General features: G+C 40.5%; 1 non-coding gene across 1 annotated transcript; it reads right to left on the bottom strand.

Annotated features, from left to right (window-relative positions):
• Positions 1-19,593: 19,593 nt before the first annotated feature.
• LOC148579113 (small nucleolar RNA R71) lies at positions 19,594-19,697 on the bottom strand. The gene has a single exon (XR_015899708.1). It is a non-coding gene; the product is annotated as a small nucleolar RNA R71 (small nucleolar RNA).
• Positions 19,698-20,313: the final 616 nt, after the last annotated feature.

Here is a 20,313-nt window from a genome sequence, read left to right as displayed (position 1 = left end):
GCAAAATCAATTCTGCGTTTACAAAGATAAAAATTGTCAAACATCAAAGTGAAACTTTTAAGAAGCTCAAACGGACTTCTCTCCTCCCCAACGTGTTTACCAAACACACCCATAGCAGCTTCAACATCTCTTAGTCAAGGTAATTTAAAGAAAAGAATAGCTTATTCCTCGGTATCTCATATGGGTTTCATAATTATTGGAATTGGTTCTATAAGTGATACGGGGCTCACATACCCAAATTAGAAGCATGATACCATCTGAAATGTTGTTCAATTTGCAGCAATTCTTACACGGCTTTGTAAGAGGATAACAAGGGTTGTAATATAATTAGTGGTAATTATTTAGAGTCCGGCTAAGAAACCAATAGAATATTTGTACAATATGTATAATGAGCTGTTTATTTAGTCCAATATGAGTTAAAAATGAAAATTACCTACGAAATAATAAATTTAAAAACTCTTATTCAGTTATTTCACATCAAATTTCAAATTCTTCAATTTCAAATTTCAAATTTTTAAAAAATTCAATTAGTTATTTCAAAAAAAATAACCATCTGAAATCCTTCAATACTCTCTTCTTTTTCAACCGGCGGCCTACCCACCTTCATCAATAATCATTCCATTTCACCGTTGCTACTTGGGTTGCCACACACCACTCACCCTTAATAAAAATAACCATCCACTTAAGGATAAAAATAATCATCCGCATACCTAATGAATTGAACATCTAACATATTTTAATTATATATAACTAAATTCAATCCAATCAAAATAATCATCTACATAAAAATAAAATAACCATCCGCATATCTACTAAAATGACTGACAAACCTCAATTTGAGGGTTTATCTTGTGCTGATTTCAGGGGTTTTATCAATGATTCCACACACTCTCTATATGAAAATACAAGATTTTGCATTCCTCTCTTAGTTTCGCCTCATGAATGAAAACATGCTTATTTCGCACTAAAATAGATACATTTCTAATCTTCTCTTGATGCCATTCGATGCCGTGACTTGTGTGTTAAGTGGTTTCAGGATATAGAGTAGGAATGGACCGAAAGAGAGGAGGAAGACGGGTACAAAGGAAGGAAGCATGAGGATTAAGCTTTGGAAATTTCCGCATGGGCGCGTGCGCGCACCTTGCGCGCCCGTGCGGATAAGGCAACGTGGAGCCAAAGCCAAGAGCCGGCTTGAGAAGCGGCTAAGCCAGGATCTTCATGGGCGCGCACGCGTACATCACGCCTCCGCGCACATTACAAGACGTCTCAACGACGCGTGCGCGTACCTTGCGCGTGCGCGCCGATTTGCGAATATGATTTTTTTAAGGAGTCACGTGACTTAGGCATGGAGGCAGTTAAGGATCCCACTCTTGGAGAAACACCTTGGCGGGAAAAGCTTAAGAAGACCAAAGGAACAAGGGTTAAGGACACTTAGCTAGTTCATTTTCTAGATCTAGATATTTTTGGAGAGAGGGGAGTTAGTTACACTTTTTAGGAGAAGAAGAGGGAGATTCCAAGCTTCACTAGGGTTCATCCTCATCTAATTTCTGAATTTTCAATGACTTTTTAGTGAGATCCACTACAATTCTCACTCCACTTTGTTCATGTCATAGATTTTCTTCTCCAATTTCAAGTAGTAGATGCAATTGATCAATTCTCATAGATCTAGAATTCAACTTTGTAATTTTGGATTTCGTCTCTATTTTCATTGCTACTCTTTGAGACTTGTTGTTAGATCTTTGTGTTGCAATACTTTCAATTTGACTTTCCTTCTCATTTTGCTATGACTTTCCTTATTGCTCATCACATGTTTGATAAAATGACAACACTAGCTATGGAGTAGAATTTTCACACTTGGCATAGGGTTTGGTCCTTGGAAGAAGTTGAATAGTTGTATCAATAGTTGATTTGGAATTAGGGATTGCTAGTTGGCTTGGAGTGCACTAAAACTAGATTCCCATAAGGTGAAGCTAGGACTTGTGACTCAAGTTGATTGCTTTCATTTGACCTCCCTCTATACCTAGGGGATAACTAAATGAAGCAAGGCCTAATTGTTGTCAACATTGAATGGACTATAAGGATAGAATTTCTAATGCCAACCCTAAGCCAAGTCTTTTGATAATTGATTGTTTGTTTCTCATTGCTTTGCTAACACCTTCAAAGAATTCCAACAAGGCTTACTAAATCAATAAGATGCACACTTTGGCAATTCCAAGGGAGAACGACTCGGGAGACTAGTACTCTCGGATATAGATTGTAGATTTGTTTGATGAAGGATTTTGCGTCGGTTTAGACTATACTACGATTGATCATTTGAAAATTTCTATACCGGCAAAAATTCATTTGTCAAAATGGCGCCGTTGCCGGGGACTTGCTTAGTGTGCCATGTTATTGTTTTGGATTAAGCGTGTATATATGTACATAGTTGCACTTCATTGTGAACTACTCAATTGACTAACTCCTCATTGTTACAATGAATTCCATTTCCCCTTCATTGCATGACGCGTTCACAACCGAATCCGAGTTTAACCCCTTTTGATCCGGAAATAGAACGAACTTTGTTTCATATTAGACAAGCTCGGAGGCGGCTAAGATTTGGAAAAGGTGAAGAGGTTTTCACCACCTCAACCACCTTACTAGAAGTGAACATTGAACCGTCACTCAAAGAAGGCATTAATCATACTCCCATCAATCTCACTAACAACTCTTCTTTTGTTTTAGGTACTAATACCATGGACGCTCCAAGGAGAGTTACCATCAAGGAAGCGGGTGCACCGGATTATGTCCTTCAACCCCTTCATGTAACTCACCCCAATTTGAATGCGAACTTTGAATTGAAGACCGCTTTGATCAACCTCCTACCCAAGTTTCACGGACTTCCCGCACAAGACCCTATTCGACATCTCAAGGACTTCCATCGCATATGCTCGACTACTAGACGGGAAGGGTCCGATGAAGTCGCTATATGGTTGTTTGCTTTCCCTTTCTCTCTTGAGGATAAGGCCAAAGAATGGTTCTACACTCTCTCTAGTGAAGTTACCTCCGATTGGGACCTACTTAGAAGGGGGTTCTTGGATAAATTCTTGCCCCCGGAAAAGATGGATAGGCTAAGGAAGGAAATGTCTTGTATTGTGCAAGGTGAGACGGAACCACTCTATGAGTATTGGGAACGGTTTCGCAAACTACTAGATGCATGCCCTAATCACATGATCGACACTCAAGTATTGCTTGGATACATATGTCAAGGGATGCGAGAGCAAGATAGAACCCTCTTGGACACTTCTAGCAATGGTTCTTTGTCCAAATATAAAACCGCGGAGGAGGCATGGCAACTTATTATTGACTTAGCCGAATCCAATCAACATATGAGGCGAAGAGTCAACCGTCCAAGGACCGTGAACGAGGTATCAACTAGTAGTGAAGCCACCGCTCTAACTCAATCCTTGAATGAGATGACATCCGTTTTGAGGTAACTCCAATTGAACCAACAACAACCACAACAACCTCAATCATAACAACAACACCCTCCACCACCTCAACAACACAACCAACAATTGGTCCCTCAAAGAGTGTGTGGCATTTGCTCTTGCTACTCTCACCACACGGATGAGTGCCCAAGCCTCCAAGAAGATAACACTTTGGCGGCTACCCATAATTTCTATGACCGCCCTAATCAAGGGTACTACCAAGGAGGTAATCCTAACCAAGGACACCCTTATCAAGGAGGAAGCTACAACCAAGGAAGTGGACACAATAATCAAAATTGGAAAGACAATCATCAACAAGGGAATAGGGACAACAACAACAATGGAGGAGGTCAAAGATGGAATAACAACTCGCAAAATTTCTCACAAAACCGACCATACAACTTCCAAAATCAACCATACAATCAACAAAACCCACAAAGAAACTACCAAACATATCAACCACCACATCAAAGACCACCACCCAACCAATCACAAACTCCTCAACTCACATATGCAACCACCCCCTCCAACCAAGACGAAACACTCCGGACCATTATTCAAGGCCAAAAGGAATTACAAAACACACTTGCTTCCGGCCTCACCGGCCTCACCTCTACACTACAAGCTCTTCTTGCACGCATGGACACACCATCGACCCCCACTCCTCAACCCCCAATCCAAAGTGTCATTCCCTCTCAACCTCAACCAAATCCAAAAGGGGGCATCAATGCCATCACCCTTAGATCCGGTACACAACTAAAAGAAAAGGAAGCAAATGACCCAAGTCCTATCACAACCGCCCAAGAGGAAGAGAGAATAGACATAGAAGAGGTAGCGAAAGAGGAGACACCACAAGCCATAGTTGAAGATGAAGCCCAACCAACAAGGGAGACAACCAAGGCCAAAAGAACCTTGGAAGAAGAAATTGCTCAACCACTTCCATTTCCAACACTTGCAAAGAAAGCTAAAAAGCGCATGGAACTCGACCCCAAAATGGTAGAAATGTTCAAGAAAGTTGAGGTAACCATCCCCCTCTTTGATGCCATCCATCAAGTTCCTAGATATGCCAAATTCCTCAAGGATTTATGCATAAACAAGGATAGAATTCTTGAATTGGAAACCATCCCATTGGGGAGTTCTATTTCCGCTTTGATGGGAACATTACCGGAGAAGTGTGATGACCCGGGCCCTTGTATGGTCACTTGCACTGTCAATGGAGTTCAATTTAGAGATTGTATGTGTGACCTCGGAGCATGTGTTAGCATCATGCCGCTCTCCGTTTACCGGGTATTGAAGTTGCCCCCACTAAAAAGGTCGACGGCAAGATTTGTCCTAGCGGATAAAAGCATAATAACCGTAGCGGGTGTTGCGGAAGATGTATTGGTGAATATAAAGGGGTTGGTGTTTCCGATTGACTTCTATGTCCTTGAAATGCTGTCAAGCGAAACCGAGAGAGCATCATCTATCCTACTTGGAAGGCCATTCTTGAGGACTTCTAGATTTAAGCTTGATGCTTACTCGGGGAACTACTCATTTGAAATAGATGGGAGAATTGTAAGCTTTAGCCTAGAAGAAGCAATGAAGCATCCACCGGAGAACCACTCTCTATTTCGGTGTGACCCAATCGATAACATAGTAGCCGAAGTGCATCTTGCAAGATTAGATGAGAAGTGCATGGTCAAAGAAGCAAATGAAGAGTCAAGCGAACTAAATACCACACATCATACAAGCCATCCGGAGACTCAAACTTCAAGGAATGACAAGAAGATGGAATTGAAGCCACTACCACCTCACTTAAGGTATTCATACCTTGATGAAGCCCAAAAGCTACCCGTGATAATTGCACAAGAGTTAACTCCTCAACAAGAAGAAAAATTGCTGAATGTATTGAGGAAAAACAAAAGGGCAATTGGGTGGAGTTTGGCGGATCTAGTGGGAATAAGCCCCCAAGTATGCGAGCACCGCATATTTCTTGAAGAAGGAGCAAGACCGGTCCGACAACCTCAAAGGAGACTTAACCCAACCATTCTTGAGGTGGTAAAGAAAGAAGTCACTAAGCTACTTGAAGCGGACATCATCTATCCTATCTCGGATAGTGAATGGGTAAGCCCGGTCCAAGTAGTGCCAAAGAAGTCCGGAGTGACAACAATCAAAAACGAAAGTGGTGAACTTATAGCAACAAGAGTGCAGAATTCTTGGAGAGTATGCATAGACTACCGAAGATTGAATGCGGCCACAAGAAAAGATCACTTTCCACTACCATTTATCGATCAAATGCTTGATCGGTTAGCCGGTAAATCATACTATTGTTTTCTTGATGGCTACTCCGGATACTTCCAAATTCATATTGCTCTAGAAGACCAAGAAAAAACCACATTTACTTGCCCCTTTGGAACGTATGCTTACAAGCGTATGCCATTTGGCCTATGCAATGCACCGGCAACATTTCAAAGATGCATGATGAGCCTATTTGCGGACTTTCTAGAGCAATCGATGGAAGTTTTCATGGATGATTTTAGTGTGTATGGTGAGTCATTTGAGCATTGCTTAGGTAACCTTGAAAAAGTCTTAGAAAGATGCACCAAAACAAACCTTGTCTTAAATTTTGAAAAATGTCATTTCATGGTCAAACAAGGCATTGTTTTGGGACACATAGTATCAAAGGAAGGCATCTCCGTAGATCCGGCAAAGATAAATGTGATATCCAGTTTACCTTACCCCTCCTCCGAGAGGGAAGTCCGTTCTTTTCTTGGACATGCAGGATTCTACCGGAGATTCATCAAGGACTTTAGCAAGGTGGCCTTACCTCTCTCTCGATTACTTCAAAAAGACACCGAATTTGAGATGAGCAAGGAATGTATGGAAGCATATGACACACTCAAGGTAGCATTGACACAAGCCCCTATTGTACGAGGACCCAAATGGACTCAACCCTTTGAAATCATGTGTGATGCTTCGAATTATGCGATAGGAGCCGCGTTAGCACAACGCGAGGGTAAGACTCCCTATGTCATAGCTTATGCTTCCAAAACATTAGACGGAGCCCAATCCAACTACACTACTACCGAAAAGGAACTCCTAGCTATTGTTTTTGCTTTGGACAAGTTCCGAGCCTATCTTCTTGGTTCCAAGGTAGTAGTGTACTCAGATCACGCGGCACTAAAGTACTTGTTGGCAAAAAAGGAATCAAAACCGAGATTAATTCATTGGGTGCTCTTATTACAAGAATTTGACTTGGAAATCAAAGATAGGAGCGGTTCCCAAAACCTAGTGGCGGACCATTTAAGTCGCCTCGAACACACAAAAGGCGACACCACTCCTATCAATGATTCCTTTCCTTTAGATGCCTTGCATACAATCTCGGAAGTGGTTCCTTGGTATGCCCCAATAGCAAACTATTTGGTTTCACGCACTTTCCCTCCCAATCTCGACAAAAACAAAAAGGATAAGCTGAAAAGCGAATCCAAATACTATATTTGGGATGATCCCTATTTGTGGAGGTGTGGAGCGGACCAAATAATGCGACGGTGCATACCTCAAACCGAATTCCAAGCAATCTTGGACGCTTGCCATGCTTCCGAAGGAGGTGGTCACTATGGACCCCAAAGAACGGCAAGAAAAATCCTTGATTGCGGATTTTGGTGGCCAACACTTCTCAAAGATGCTTCTCTCTATTGCAAATCTTGTCCCCAATGTATTAGGTTTGGAGATATTTCCAAGAAGGACGAAATTCCCCAACAAAATATGCTTTTTTGCGAAATCTTTGACGTATGGGGAATCGACTTCATGGGACCATTTCCAAATTCCAATGGCTTTCTTTACATCTTGTTAGCCGTCGATTATGTGTCAAAATGGGTGGAGGCAATCCCCACCCGAACGGATGACGCTAATGTTGTGTATTCTTTTGTGAGGAACAATATCATTTGTCGCTTTGGCGCCCCAAGAGCAATCATAAGTGACCAAGGATCCCACTTTTGCAACAAAAGAATAGATGGCCTCATGAGAAAATATGGCATCATCCACAAAGTCGCCACGGCTTACCACCCTCAGACAAACGGCCAAGCCGAAGTCTCTAACCGGGAAATCAAGCATGTATTAGAAAGGATTGTAAAGCCGAATAGGAAAGATTGGAGCACTAAACTCTCCGATGCACTGTGGGCCTATCGAACGGCTTACAAGACACCCATTGGCATGAGCCCCTTCCGGCTTGTATATGGTAAAGCATGTCACTTACCGGTAGAGATCGAACACAAAGCTTATTGGGCCGTAAAGGAGTGTAATATGAGCTTGGGTGGGGCCGGAGTAGAGAGAAAGCTTCAATTGGCAGAATTAGAATGTTTGAGATTGGAAGCTTACGACAACTCTAGACTTTATAAGGAAAAGTTGAAAGCTATCCACGACAAGAACATTAGGAGAAGAGAATTCAGACCCGGTGACCTAGTCCTTCTCTACAATTCAAGGCTGCGATTACTACCCGGAAAACTTAGATCAAGGTGGGATGGGCCCTACCAAGTGGAGAAAGTAGAACCTTATGGGGTCTACCACCTGCGCCACCCATCGAGCCCGAACATCTTCAAGGTAAACGGGCACCGTCTCAAATTGTATCATGGTGAGCAAAGAAAGAACGCCAAGGAAGTTGAAGTGTTCCTCTTGAGGGATGCAACTCTTGAATAAACACTATAAGCTACTGAAAGTCCAACTTAAGGACGTTAAACAAAAGTGCTAGGTGGGAGACACCCCACCATGGTAAGATCTTCTTTTGAGATTTGTACATAGACACTTGACTTCATGTTTGTACATAGACACTCCCCTTCATTTGTTGACTTCCTTGATAGTTTACCAAGTAAAATGCCCTCCTATAGTGCTTAAGTGGCTGTATGGGGGGGGGTTTGAAATGTCAAAAGTGGTGTAAACATTTGCAAAATTACAAACAAACCACCCCTCTGCGCGTGCGCGCACATGGCACGTACGCGCACATGAGCGAAATCTGCCAATCGACGCGCAAGCGCACTGTGCGTGTCCGCGCCAATTGCCTGACTGCCCCCTAGTACATACTACAGAGAGTTAAGCCACTCTCAAGCTTACACTAAGCCACAGGCCCAGCACCTTTGCCGCGTGCGCGCACCTGGCGCGCACGCGTCCATGCAAGGCAAGCACGAATTGCGCGCGCGCGCCGCAGCCGCGCACGCGCCCTTTAATTCTGCACTCCTCTCTGGGCCATTTTACAGAGAGTTGAGCCCCCTCCAGGCCCCTCTCATGCCTGGGGCACAACCACGAGGACGCGCGCGCGCACTGTGCGCGCGCGCGCCAAAAAGCGCTGAAGCCATCTCTGGTACTTCGTCCAGAGAGTTATGCCACCCATGTGCCTCTCCTGTGCCGCCAGCCCAAGCGCATGGACGCGCACGCGCATTGTGCGCGCGCGCGCCCCTAGTCCACCTCGCTCCCTGCGCGAGCGCGCGCCGGTGATCGACGCCTTCTTTAAACAAAAAGGGGGGCACACTCATCCCTTCATTCTCATTCCACTTCTTTTCTTCTCCCATATCCTTCTCCATCTCACAAGGTATTATACTAGGCTCCCTCTTAGTCCATTAATCTCTTGTAGTTCTTATTCATTTAGTTGCACCATCTTTTAGGTAGCTTCTTTCTTCTTTTTTTCTTCTTCTCTCTCTCTTCCTTCTTTCTCTAGTTACTCCCTTGGGATGTCTTTGCTCCCCCCTCTCTTTCAATCCCATTCTTCATGGGCATTTAGGCCCCAAACTCACTTACATGAATAGATGAATGGTGTTGCTTACTTTTCTTGCACTCAATATGCATTATAATCATTAATAATGGATTGTGGAAAGTTACATTGCCCTCATTTTCACATAATCACATACTACTTGAAGGATGCACACCAAGTGTTCGATGAAAGGCACACTTGAATTTTGGACTCATTGTGACTACATTGCCTCTCAACTAATCACTTTCGAGTGCATCCCCACTTTCCACAAACCATTCTTTCCCATTTTCTTAGCTTGCCTTCCAATTATGGCCCCCAAGGGTGTGCGCTTCTCATGCCTCTTCCTTGCATGCTTAAACTGCCCTTGCACCACATGAAAATAATTTGCCTTGCTCTTCGCACATTATCCTAGTTACATGTTGCAGCTGTCATGTAACAAAGATACCCATATTTTATGGCATTACTTTTCATCACATAGAGCTCATGTACCTCCATTTTTTTTGAGTTTGGTATTTTCCCTTTCTTGCTTCCACAGGATGGTCATCAAAAAGGACAACGGGAAAGGCCCCAAGAAGCCAGCTTCCAATAAAGCGCGCCAAGAACTAACGGCCAGGCCCCTCCTAAAGAAGACCAAGGGCCCCGTTGACGTTCTAGAGAAGGACAACCCTCCTAAGGATTCAAACAAGTTTCCCAACCGTTACTGCGAACTTGTTTACTCCAGAATGATTGAAAGGAATTACCATCCGGAACCCCTCCTAGTCTTACCGGCTCACCTCAGTCCGATTGTGATGCCACAAATTGACCGGAGGCAATGGAGGTTCCTCTTGAGGCAACCAACGGAGGCCAATCTCTCATGGGTGGTGGAATTCTACTCCAACTTCCACTCACCTCATCTCACATCCATATTTGTGCGCCGAAAACAAGTGTCAGTCACAGTGGAAACCATCCGAGAAGTCCTTGGGATTGCACCGTCACCGGATGCATATGACGCCTACCAAGAAGTCTTGGCTACATGCGTTGACCGCGCATTCGATTGGAGTGCGATCCTCCGCGTCATTGCTTTACCCGACGCATATTGGATTCGGGGGACCATAAAGCGAAGACCCAAGGGTTTAGATGTCAGCCACCTCACTCAAGAAGCCACGGCATGGGCCCAAATTCTAGCTCACTACGTGCTCCCAAGCACACATGGGTCATCCATCACCGCCGAGCTTGCCTTATTGATATGGTGCATCTTGACCGAGAAACCGGTCGACGTTCCGCGTGCCATCCGCCAATCCATGGGGCGCATTCATGCCAAGGGAAATCTACCATTCCCCGCTTTAGTGACGGCATTAGTTGCGAAAGCCGGCGTCAACCGGGAGACTAAAGATAGGCGAACCTCAATACCGGTCGATGGTGATATCATTCCGACCAAGAGATGCCTTAAGCCTCCGGAAGTCACCAAGGACATTGAACTGCCCACACCGACTGGCCACGCTACTACTTCATCTACATCACAAAAATCGGCCGCCCAACGCCTTGAAGACCTTCACAACAAATTAGACCGCTATGAGAGGCGTAACCAACGCCGCTATGCTCATGTGAAGAGGCTTCTAAGCGTAATCACCCCACCTATGGAAGAACCCGATATCTCCACCTCCACCGCAACTTCAAGCGGAGATAGCAATGGCATTGGAAACGAGGCACACTCGGCCGAGTGCGCCTAACCTCTAGCACGGAGGACTGTGCTAAGTTTTAAGTGTGGGGAGGTCGGCCGACCGATCTCCGTAGGTAACATCTGAATAAATCTGAATAAATTAGAATAGGTTGCATGATTAGGTTTTAGTTAGCACCATTCGCATGATAAGTCTGCTTGGTTGGAACAATGAAATTCTTTCTTAGGAAACCAACACTTTGGGACGACCATGGCATTGCAAATTTTAAATGCTTTGATGCCAAAGTTGCATGAAGAATTATATTTTGGAACATGGTTTTGAGTTAAGAACACAAGCTTGTGAGATTTGAGCCTAATGGTGTGGTTACATCTTATAACCACTTATTTTTCCTTCTAGTGTGCATTATTCTCCTTCCATGATTGTGATCTTTGATTTGTTTGACTCTTTATGTCCATTATTTGGTGTATTCATGCATTTATATGATTGAGGCCATCATTCCATTAGCTCACTCACCCAAACGGCCTTACCTTCTATCTTCCTTTGTTAGCCAAATTTGAGCCTACGATTAACCCACTTTGTTCTTAATTTAGCACATTACAAGCCTTAAAGCGGAAAACAATAAAAGTCCTTATTTGGATCTTTGATTAGCTTAGGCTAGTGTGTGTGAGTATCATTCAAGTGTGGGAACCTTGGGACATTGGGTGAATAAGAGGGTATTTTGTATTATTATTGAAAATATTGGGAATTGGGTACATACTCATGTATTGATCAAATGAAAAACCTTATGCATTGACGCTCTTGTATATAGAAAAAAAAAATAATAAGAAAAACAAAAGAACAAAAGAAAAAAAAAAGAAAACAATATGGAAAAAAAAAGAAAAAAAAATATAGAAAAAGAAAGAAAAGAAAAAAAAAAGAGAAAAGGGGACAAAATGCCCCAAAGTGAAGCTCAAGAGGAATCAATGCATAAATATTGTGAAACGAAAAGAAAATGCATGAGTATGTGGAAAAGTGAGGAATGGGTAGTTAGGTTAGCACTTAATTGTATAGGTCATTATATAGGTTAGGTGGGAAAAGTTCAAGTTAATCAAAGATTCAAATCCTAAGTCCACTAGCCATATACGACCCTACCTTGACCCTAACCCCATTACGACCTAGGAAAAGACCTCATGATAATTGTATGCATGCATTGAATAATTGTTGATTGTTAGATGAAAAACAAATCTTGGAAAGCATGATTAGGGGAGAATTGAGAGAATAAACCCCAAACACCGAGTGATTAGAGTGCAAACACTTCCGATGAGGGTTCGATGCTCAATCCTTTGATTCCCGGCTCTCGCGAGCATTCCTCATGCAAGGTTGCGCATATTGCATTTGATGCTTAGAAAGTGGCAAGTCCTATGCTTTGGCCACCATCGTACCCCATGTGCTCGCATATGTCCTAAGAAGGCTAATTTGCTCCCAACCAAGTGGATAGTGGCACTAGTCATAGTTGCATGCATATAAGTAGGTTGCACTTCATGAGTCTTATACTTTTGCAATCCCTCGGTCTTCTGTGTTTCTTTGCATTTCTCTAAGCATGAGGACATGCTAGAATCTAAGTGTGGGGAGGTTGACAAACCTCAATTTGAGGGTTTATCTTGTGCTGATTTCAGGGGTTTTATCAATGATTCCACACACTCTCTATATGAAAATACAAGATTTTGCATTCCTCTCTTAGTTTCGCCTCATGAATGAAAACATGCTTATTTCGCACTAAAATAGATACATTTCTAATATTCTCTTGATGCCATTCGATGCCGTGACTTGTGTGTTAAGTGGTTTCAGGATATAGAGTAGGAATGGACCGAAAGAGAGGAGGAAGACGGGTACAAAGGAAGGAAGCATGAGGATTAAGCTTTGGAAATTTCCGCATGGGCGCGTGCGCGCACCTTGCGCGCCCGCGCGGATAAGGCAACGTGGAGCCAAAGCCAAGAGCCGGCTTGAGAAGCGGCTAAGCCAGGATCTTCATGGGCGCGCACGCGTACATCACGCCTCCGCGCACATTACAAGACGTCTCAACGGCGCGTGCGCGTACCTTGCGCGTGCGCGCCGATTTGCGAATATGATTTTTTTAAGGAGTCACGTGACTTAGGCGTGGAGGCAGTTAAGGATCCCACTCTTGGAGAAACACCTTGGCGGGAAAAGCTTAAGAAGACCAAAGGAACAAGGGTTAAGGACACTTAGCTAGTTCATTTTCTAGATCTAGATATTTTTGGAGAGAGGGGAGTTAGTTACACTTTTTAGGAGAAGAAGAGGGAGATTCCAAGCTTCACTAGGGTTCATCCTCATCTAATTTCTGAATTTTTAATGACTTTTTGGTGAGATCCACTACAATTCTCACTCCACTTTGTTCATGTCATAGATTTTCTTTTCCAATTTCAAGTAGTAGATGCAATTGATCAATTCTCATAGATCTAGAATTCAACTTTGTAATTTTGGATTTTGTCTCTATTTTCATTGCTACTCTTTGAGACTTGTTGTTAGATCTTTGTGTTGCAATACTTTCAATTTGACTTTCCTTCTCATTTTGCTATGACTTTCCTTATTGCTCATCACATGTTTGATAAAATGACAACACTAGCTATGGAGTAGAATTTTCACACTTGGCATAGGGTTTGGTCCTTGGAAGAAGTTGAATAGTTGTATCAATAGTTGATTTGGAATTAGGGATTGCTAGTTGGCTTGGAGTGCACTAAAACTAGATTCCCATAAGGTGAAGCTAGGACTTGTGACTCAAGTTGATTGCTTTCATTTGACCTCCCTCTATACCTAGGGGATAACTAAATGAAGCAAGGCCTAATTGTTGTCAACATTGAATGGACTATAAGGATAGAATTTCTAATGCCAACCCTAAGCCAAGTCTTTTGATAATTGATTGTTTGTTTCTCATTGCTTTGCTAACACCTTCAAAGAATTCCAACAAGGCTTACTAAATCAATAAGATGCACACTTTGGCAATTCCAAGGGAGAACGACTCGGGAGACTAGTACTCTCGGATATAGATTGTAGATTTGTTTGACGAAGGATTTTGCGTCGGTTTAGACTATACTACGATTGATCATTTGAAAATTTCTATACCGGCAAAAATTCATTTGTCAATGACCATCCTAAATTGACCATTAAAATAGAAGAAGAAGATGAATAAACAGAAGAAACTATTGTTGTGGTGAAACATAATTTTGAAGAACTAGTCATGACAAAAGCGGCACTGTTGTGAAGCATAAGGCTCAAATCATGAAAGAAGCTAACCATGCTTGGATCCGAAGAAGAAGAAGAGTATGGTGGTATCATCGGTGAGAAGAGATTTGAAAAAATGGGAGAAAGCAAAGGCGCATCGGAGGAGGTGAGGACGGTGTTGGGAAGAAGGCACACACCGGCTGCGACGGAGGCGCTGGACGTCTGGGTTGCTGCGGTGTCGTTAGTTCAACCCACACAATATGCGCGTCCTCCCTTGGCGGTGGCCTGTGCGGCAACGGCGCCAGTCGGAACAATGTCGGCGCGATTTCCGATGGTGGCTGGTGACCATGGCGTTAGTGTACCGACGAGACTGAGACTCGATGAAAAAGGCATAGAACGCTGACAAACCGTATTGAGAGAGAGAGGGGTGAAAAAGGGGTAGTTTATTTGTTTCCAAAACCGACGGTAATCCTAATATTTGATTTAAATTTTAAATTGAAAACTATTCAAAATTAATTAGTTGCCTATAATTTAGTTTTAATTTCAAATTAACTCTATTTTACATATTGTATAAAACATACATTATCTCCTTATACTTTTCCAATTATTTATTATGACTTATGATTAGCTCAATTCTTTTTCTTTTTACATTGTTTTAATTTGATCATGTTTAAGACTTTATGCTTAAATAACATCATATATATGTTACGCTAATTAAGTAAATAGCTAGGTAAATTTTGCTTTTTATATATGCATCACAAAAAATCTAAAATTTCAACAGAGCATATGCCATTTGTATTTCTACCGTATCTAATTATATGCGCTTTACTGTTCTTAAATTTTACTCTTTTAAAAGTTAATTAAGTGAGTTACTTTACTTCAACAAATGGTGGATACTTAATAAAAGTTTTATAATTATTTTTATATAAAAATATTTTATTTTAATATGTTATAAAAGTATTATTTTTATTTAAAGTATACTAAATAAATAAGTCACACTTTTAAATAAATATCTTTTATAAAAAAATATTTTTAGCATCTTTATTGGGATAAGTACCTCAACAAATTATATGTTCACGCTTTTACTTTTTAAGGATGTTAAATATTGTATCCTTGTATATGTGAGATATATTTTTAAAATATGTGAAAAGTTATGTCAAAAGGTTGCAACTATTTGAAAAGTTATGTCTATTGAAAGGTCGTAACTATTTAAAAAATTGTGTCTGTTGAGTACGTAGCTGCATGTTGCATGTACTCCGTATCTATAAATTTCCCTCATTTCATTATTGCGGAACGAATCCATCTCAACACTTTCTTTATGCGCCAAAAGAAAGAATAGAGAATATTATTCTGTAAATTATCATTTAGTGTAAGGTTTGACTGTGTGAGTGCATAAACAAGTCAAGTGTTCTTCATTGTATCCTACAGAAAATTCGCCAGTAACCCATTTTGCACACCATTGTATATTGGTGGGGGCGAATTAAGCCTAAAGAAAAGTGTGTGTAACACACGCTTTGAAGAATTGCGCTATTTGATTCACTATTCCTTTATCTCTTAACTCACAATCTTTAGGCTTAATTATTCACCAATAAAACAAAAATTGTCACTGCATCAATTAAGGAGATGACGTCGGATTTTAAAAGTTAGAAAGATTTGATGGTGGAAATTTTATACGATGGCAAAAGAAGATGCATTTCCTTCTCACAACACTAAAAGTGGCATATGTTCTTACTATACCAAGACCACCAGAAGTTGAAGGGGAGGCCATTGTAGAAACACGAGCCAGGCAAAAATGGGACAACGATGACTATATATACACCGGATAATTTATACGCTTTTTGGCATCGTTTTGAGTATGTTTTTAGTAGGATCTAGTTACTTTTAGGGATGTTTTTATTAGTTTTTATGTTAAATTCACATTTCTGGACTTTACTATGAGTTTGTGTGTTTTTCTGTGATTTCAGGTATTTTCTGGCTGAAATTGAGGGACTTGAGCAGAAATCAGATTCAGAGGTTGAAGAAGGACTGCTGATGCTGTTGGATTCTGACCTCCCTGCACTCAAAGTGGATTTTCTGGAGCTACAGAACTCAAAATGGCGCGCTTCCAATTGCGTTGGAAAGTAGACATCCAGGGCTTTCCAGCAATATATAATAGTCCATATTTTGCTAGAGTTTAGACGACGCAAACTGGCGTTCAACGCCAGCTCTCTGCCCAATTCTGGCGTCCAGCGCCAGAAACAAGTTGCAAAGTGGAGTTCAACGCCCAAACTGGCACAAAAGCTGGCGTTCAACTCCAGAATGACCTCTGCACGTGTAACATTCAAAGCTCAGTCCAAGCACACACCAAGTGGGCCCCGGAAGTGGATTTATGCATCAATTACTTACTTCTGTAAACCCTAGTAACTAGTCTAGTATATATAGGACCTTTTACTATTGTATTAGACATCTTCGGATCATTTTTAGTCTTGGTTACTCTGGTTCCCCTCTGGGGCCGAGACCAATGAACTCCATTATCACTTATGTATTTTCAAAGGTAGAGTTTCTACACTCCATAGATTAAAGTGTGGAGCTCTGTTGTTCCTCAAAGATTAATGCAAAGTACTACTGTTTCTATTCAATTCAACTTATTCCGCTTCTAAGATATCCATTCGCGCTTCAACCTGAATGTGGTGATCGTGACAGTCATCATCATTCCTTATGAACACGTGTCTGACAACCACCTCTGTTCTACATTAGATTGAATGAATATCTCTTGGATCTCTTAATCAGGATCTTCGTGGTACAAGCTAGATTGATGGCGGCATTCATGAGAATCCGGAAAGTCTAAACCTTGTCTGTGGTATTCTGAGTAGGATTCAGTGATTGAATGACTGTGACGAGCTTAAAACTCGCGAGTGCTGGGCGTAGTGACAGACGCAAAAGGATCAATGGATCCTATTCCAGTATGATCGAGAACCTCCAGATGATTAGCCATGCAGTGACAGAGCATTGGACCATTTTCACAGAGAGGATAGGATGTAACCATTGACAACGGTGATGCCTCCAAACGATTAGCCGTGCCGTGACAGGGCATAGGACCATTTTCCCGAGAGATGATCGAAAGTAGCCATTGACAATGGTGATGCATTACATAAAGCCAGCCATAGGAAGGAGTAAGACTGATTGGATGAAGATAGCAGGAAAGCAGAGGTTCAGAGGAACGATTGCATCTCCATACGCTTATCTGAAATTCTCACCAATGAATTACATAAGTGTTTCTATCCTTAGTTTCTATCTATTTATTATTTATATTCGAAAACTCCATAACCTTTTGATATCCGCCTGACTGAGATTTACAAGGTGACCATAGCTTGCTTCAAGTCGACAATCTCCGTGGAATTCGACCCTTACTCACGTAAGGTATTACTTGGACGACCTAGTGCACTTGCTGGTTAGTTATGCGAAGTTGTGAAGTTATGTTTGGACCATGGTTCTGTGCACCTGTTTTGGCGCCATTGCCAGGGAAAGAACGAACAAACAATTTTACAAAATACAAATCTGAGTGATCATGATTTCGCATACCAAGTTTTTGGCGCCGTTGCCGGGGATTGTTCGAGTTTGGACAACTGACGGTTCATCTTGTTGCTCAGATTAGGTAATTTTCTTTTTGTTTTGTTTTCAAAAAAATGTTTCAAAAATCTTTCAAAAATTTCTCCTTTGTTTTCGAAAAAAAAAATCATAAAATCATAAAAATCAAAAATATTTCAAGTTTCTTGTTTGAGTCTTGAGTTAAGTTGAAAGTTTGGTGTCAATTGCATATTCATCTTGCATTTTTCGAAAAATTCATGCATTCATAGTGTTCTTCATGATCTTCAAGTTGTTCTTGGTAAGTTTTCTTGTTTGATCTTGATATTTTCTTGTTTTGTGTTGTATGGTGTTTTTCATGTGCATTCTTGCATTCATAGAGTCTAAGCATCAAAGATTTCTAAGTTTGGTGTCTTGCATGTTTTCTTTGCATTGAAATTTTTTTCAAAAATATGTTCTTGATGTTCATCATGATCTTCAAAGTGTTATTGGTGTTCATCTTGACATTCATAGCATTCTTGCATGCATTCATTGTTTTGATCCAAAATTTTCATGCATTGCATCATTTTTCATGTTTTTCTCTCTCATAAAAAAAAATTCAAAAATAAAAAAAAATATCTTTTCCTTTTTTCTCTCAAAATTTCGAAAATATGATTTGACTTTTTCAAAAAAATTTTAAAATTCAATTGTTTCTTATGAGTCAAATCAAATTTTCAATTTAAAAATCTTATCTTTTTCAAAATCTTTTTCAAAAATCAAATCCTTTTCATTTTTCTTAGTTATTTTCGAAAATTTTTAAAATATTTTTCAAAAATCTTCTTCTTATTTTTATGTTATAATTTTTAAAAATAACATCATCAATTAATGTTTTGATTCAAACTTTGAGTTCTAGAATCATATCTTGTGATTTCTTGTGAATCAAGTCATTAATTATGATTTTAAAAATCAAATCTTTTTCAAAAATAATTTCAATCATATCTTTTCAAAAATATCTTTTTAAAATCTTATCTTTTTCAAAAATTTGATTTTAAAATATCTTTTCTAACTTCTTATCTTCTTATCTTTTCAAAAATTGATTTTCAAATTTGTTTCAACTAACTAACTAACTTTTTGTTTGTTTCTTATCTTTTTCAAAACTACCTAACTAACTCTCTCTCTCTAATTTTCGAAAATATCTCCCCTCTTTTTCAAAATTTCTTTTTAATTAACTAATTATTTTAATTTTTTATTCTAATTTTCGAAAAATTACTAACCTTTTTCAAAAACTATTTTCGAAAATCACTAACTCTTTTTCAAAAAAATAATTTTCGAAAATTCTCCTTCTCTCTCATCTCCTTCTATTCTTCTTTTCTTCTACTCACACAGGGACCTTTATACTGTGGTAAAAAGGACCCCTATTATTATTATTTTTCTGTGCCCTCTTTTTTGTCATATGAGCAGGAGCAAGGACAAGAACATTCTTGTTGAAGCAGACCCAGAACCTGAAAGGACTCTGAAGAGAAAATTAAGAGAAGCTAAATTACAACAATCCAGCGAGTACCTTTCAGAAAATTTCGAACAAGAAGAGGAGATGGCAGCCGAAAATAATAATAATACAAGGAGGATGCTTGGTGACTTTACTGCACCCAATTCTAATTTACACGGAAGAAGCATCTCCATTCCTGCCATTGGAGCAAACAATTTTGAGCTTAAACCTCAATTAGTTTCTCTGATGCAACAAAACTGCAAGTTTCATGGACTTCCATCTGAAGATCCCTTTCAGTTCTTAACTGAATTCTTGCAGATATGTGATACTGTTAAGACTAATGGAGTAGATCCTGAAGTCTACAGGCTCCTGCTTTTCCCTTTTGCTGTAAGAGACAGAGCTAGAATATGGTTGGACTCTCAACCTAAGGACAGCATGAACTCTTGGAATAAGCTGGTCACGGATTTCTTAGCCAAGTTCTTTCCTCCTCAAAAGCTTAGTAAGCTTAGAGTGGATATTCAGACCTTTAGACAGAAGGAAGGTGAATCCCTCTATGAAGCTTGGGAGAGATACAAGCAACTGACCAAAAAGTGTCCTTCTGACATACTTTCAGAATGGACCATTCTAGATATATTCTATGATGGTCTGTCTGAGTTATCAAAAATGTCATTGGATACCTCTGCAGGTGGATCCATTCACTTAAAGAAAACGTCGGCAGAAGCTCAAGAACTCATTGACATGGTTGCTAATAACCAGTTCATGTACACTTCTGAGAGGAATCCTATGAGTAATGGGACGCCTATGAAGAAGGGAGTTCTTGAAATTGATACTCTGAATGCCATATTGGCTCAGAATAACATATTGACTCAGCAAGTCAATATGATTTCTCAGAGTCTGAATGGAATGCAAGCTGCATCCAACAGTACTCAAGAGGCATCTTCTGAAGAAGAAGCTTATGATCCTGAGAACCCTGCAATAGCAGAGGTAAATTATTTAGGTGAACCTTATGGAAACACCTATAACTCATCATGGAGAAATCATCCAAATTTCTCATGGAAGAATCAAAAGCCTCAACAAGGCTTTAATAATGGTGGAAGAAACAGGTTTAGCAACAGCAAGCCTTTTCCATCATCCACTCAGCAAAAGACAGAGAACTCTGAACAAAATTCCTCTAATTTAGCAAACTTAGTCTCTGATATATCTAAGGCCACTCTGAGTTTC

This window comes from Arachis ipaensis, chromosome B10 (genome assembly GCF_059453495.1).
Source record: "Arachis ipaensis isolate K30076 ecotype BB chromosome B10, ASM5945349v1, whole genome shotgun sequence".
In the NCBI taxonomy this organism is placed as follows: domain Eukaryota; kingdom Viridiplantae; phylum Streptophyta; class Magnoliopsida; order Fabales; family Fabaceae; genus Arachis; species Arachis ipaensis.
The sequence above is the reverse complement of the archived record's forward strand: the minus strand, read 5'-3'. Positions and strand labels throughout refer to the sequence as shown.